General features: G+C 34.4%; 1 long non-coding RNA gene across 1 annotated transcript; it reads right to left on the minus strand.

Annotated features, from left to right (window-relative positions):
- Nucleotides 1-206: 206 nt before the first annotated feature.
- On the minus strand, nt 207-3,167 carry LOC138900842 (uncharacterized). Its single transcript, XR_011412155.1, has 2 exons — nt 3,020-3,167; nt 207-2,672 (listed from the first exon to the last, which is right to left on the minus strand). It is a non-coding gene; the product is annotated as an uncharacterized lncRNA (long non-coding RNA).
- Nucleotides 3,168-3,548: the final 381 nt, after the last annotated feature.

Genomic DNA, 3,548 nt, shown 5'->3' on the forward strand with positions numbered 1-3,548 from the left:
TTTTTATGGAGCATCATATTAGGTCACCCCCATTTAACCTGCTTTTTGGTAATTTTAGTTATGCTTGTTTCTTCTTCGTTATTGCTTTCTTCTTTTTCTGTATTCATGTCTCATGTCCCGTGTATCCAAGAGCAGTGGCGAAGCCAGAATTTACACAAAGAGGTGTCAAAATCTAAAGAAGAAGTCAAGAAAAATGATTCTACTAGTGACAGCAAAACAATATTATATTATTACAATCGTACTCGACGGGGTTTCATTTCTTGAAATATTTTTACAATATCATCATTAGAAATAGTACTAAATACATTTTTTCTACGTAAGGCACCAAGCAACCACTTAAAAGTTCATCATTCGTTCGATTACGCATGCCATTCTTGATAAATTTCATTGCCGAAAAAGCTCTTTCAAATGATGTAGTGGCAACTGGCAAAAGCAAATCAAATTTCACCAAACAGAATACAAGAGGTAAGTTTAAATGCCTCTTTGTCTGAACCAATTTTCTTGAAAGATCATAAAGTCCATTCAAATTGGAGAACCTTTCATCAATATCACGGACATCAATAATGTATGTCGCAAGCTGATTCTCAAGAGCATCCATACTAACTTCATCAAAGTCATCAGGATATAATTTAGCCATTTTCATGATCTTCTTGATGTCAAAACTAGAAAATGAGTCAATTGGATTCAAACAAGAAACTCCATGAAGCAAATTAGTAGTCACTTCGTCAAAATGACCATTGAGTTCTTGAATTTCTTACAAAACACATCAACACGATAATGATGCAAAATAGTATGATCGGTAGATTTATGTCGTGATCTTAAAGAGTTAACGTATGGCTCATCAAAATTAGGTATTAAAATGCCATACTTGATACAAAATGTAGATACTTTTTTAATAAGTGAATCCCAATCATCTTCTCTAAAACTTTGCAACCTTCTCTTTGCTACTTCTACAAGTAGCATAACATTTGCGATATCTTGCTCCTTCTTTTGTAAGCATTTATTTAGCTCATTTGTGAATGCCAAAACATCTCTCATCAAATGCAACATGAATGCAAACTCAAATGTTTGACAAGTTCTGAGAAATCCCATTGCCTTAGCTCTCTCATCCATCAAACGTGCATGAACAACAAGTGCTTCAAGAACATCAAGAATAGAGCCAAACATACGAATAAAAATTTTAAAAGATTTGTAATAAGAATCACAACGAGTATCACAAGCTCTTGAAAGACCAAGTTCTTGATTTAAGCCTCTACCGGTTTTAAACTTACCCATATCTAATGCCTCTTCAATTCTTTCCTTTTGAGATTCTCGAAATTCATCTATTCGCTTAAAAGAAGATCCCAACACATTCAAAATATTTGAGACCAAAACTACAAGTTCTCCTACTTGAATACATTTTTTTGAAACCACAACAAGAGTTAATTGAACTTGATGAGCAAAACAATGAATAGAATAAGCCGATCTACTTTCTTTCCTAATCAATATTTTAAGGCCATTGAGCTCACCTTGCATATTGCTTGCTCCATCGTAACATTGCACACGAACATATGATAGACTTAAGGAATGTTTAGCAAGTAAATCAACAATTGCATTCTTTAGAGATGAAGCACAAGTATCATTGACATGAACAATATCAATAAGTCGCTCTACCACAAATCACATTCTATCAACATATCGTAAGACAATAGCCATTTGCTCCTTTCGCGACACATCAAAAGATTCATCAACTAATAAGGCAAAGTAGTCACCATTTAATTCTTTAATGATAGCTTTGATTGTTTCCATCTTACATGCAGTCACGATGTCTTTTTGAATCATTGGAGAAGTCATCTGATCATTTTGAGGAGCATATTCCAATACATAATCATGAATTTTATCACATTCCTTTGCATACCATGAGAGAATTTCAAGAAAATTACCCCTGTTAAATGATGTTTTAGATTCATCATGACCCCTAAATGCAAATCCTTGCTTCAAAAGAAGTCTTACTATATTAACCGAAGAAGTTAAACGAATCCAGTAATCATGCTTAACTTGATCAGATTGCCTCTCAAATGCAGATATAATGGATTGTTATTGACATAGTAGATCTACACATTTCCCTTTTGCATGATTATGATTGCTACTTGGCCCACCAACATGCTTATCAAAGCTCTTCTTTTTGTTCCAACTCTTAAACCCTATGCTCGAAAATACATCACCTCCACCTTGATGAATATTATAGTCTTTAAACAAATAACAACTCAAACAATATGATGCATCATTACTTATACTATACTCCAACCACTCATGATAATCATCAAACCATTTAGGATTGAAACGACGCATTACTCCATAAAAATCTATTTGAGAAAGTTATGTTCTCGAGGTTGACAAGCACCTCTCTGAATGTATGCTCTTCTAATCTCATCGCGAAGGTTTGGATGGCAGTCCAAGATTTGAGTTCTTTCGGCCGGATCGTGGTTTAAAGTTTCAAGATTAATTTGTTGTCTTTGAGAAGAATGCAGTGGTACTTCCAATTGGTTGCCATCTTCGTCCAAATTAGATTGATTATTAGTGGCCAAATTTGATTTTGGTACTGCATCTTCTTCCAAGTTAGATTGCTTATGAGGAGCGGCCAAACTTGATTTTGGTACTTTGAAAAAAAATTGCTTCATTGATTTTTGATTCTAAATTATAAAATTAAATTTAATTAGAAGAAATACAAGTAATATTTTCTATAAAATATCATAATTCACAATTATAACAACTGTCAAGTTTGTCAAGATTTCCAGACTTTTGGTACATGCATTTTCACTTAAAGGTAAAGAAACACTTAAAAGTCCAAGATGCTCACACGAATTAAAAGCAGCCTAATGAATGTAAATGAGAAATTCAGAGGAACTACACAAACTGACCACAAAGTCAATGATAAATGTAAATGTGAAATTCAAAGGAATTACATAAACTGACCACAAAGTCGATCCAATCCACCTTAATAGAGTACCAACGATTTACAAAGAGTAAAGGAACTTACTGTGGCTGCCATGACACTATGACAGGCGAATATCGACCAGCGATTTACAAAGAGGACCAACGACGGCGAGTCGGCGACAACAATGGCCACACACAATGCACTCGAGCAATTTTGAGAATGGGAGCACTGACTTTTGAAATTAGGGATTTGTTTAATCCCAATTTCGTTTGTTAGTTTAAAAAAGAGCACTTACAGCTAATAAAACGATGTCGTTTGAAGTTTGTTTAAAAATTTTTAAAAAAACTAAACAGTAAAATAGAAATTATGTTGCAATCTGGAATGGGACTTGCGACCTTCAACAACTTTTGACACCCCTTGACCGTTGCACTGGGAGGTTGTCTTGTGTCAAGGGTTGTCAACTAATTGTATATATTCTATTTTAAAAAAATAAATCTATCTATACAGTATAATTTTCCGGCGAAGGGGTGTCAGTTGACACCCCTCGGACAAGGGTAGCTTCGCCCCTGTCCAAGAGTTGTTCGGTTCTTCTTCTTCTTCCTATAAGTTGTAAACTATCATTGTAGGTTGT

The sequence above is a fragment of the Nicotiana tomentosiformis genome, chromosome 11, assembly GCF_000390325.3.
Source record: "Nicotiana tomentosiformis chromosome 11, ASM39032v3, whole genome shotgun sequence".
Taxonomy (NCBI): domain Eukaryota; kingdom Viridiplantae; phylum Streptophyta; class Magnoliopsida; order Solanales; family Solanaceae; genus Nicotiana; species Nicotiana tomentosiformis.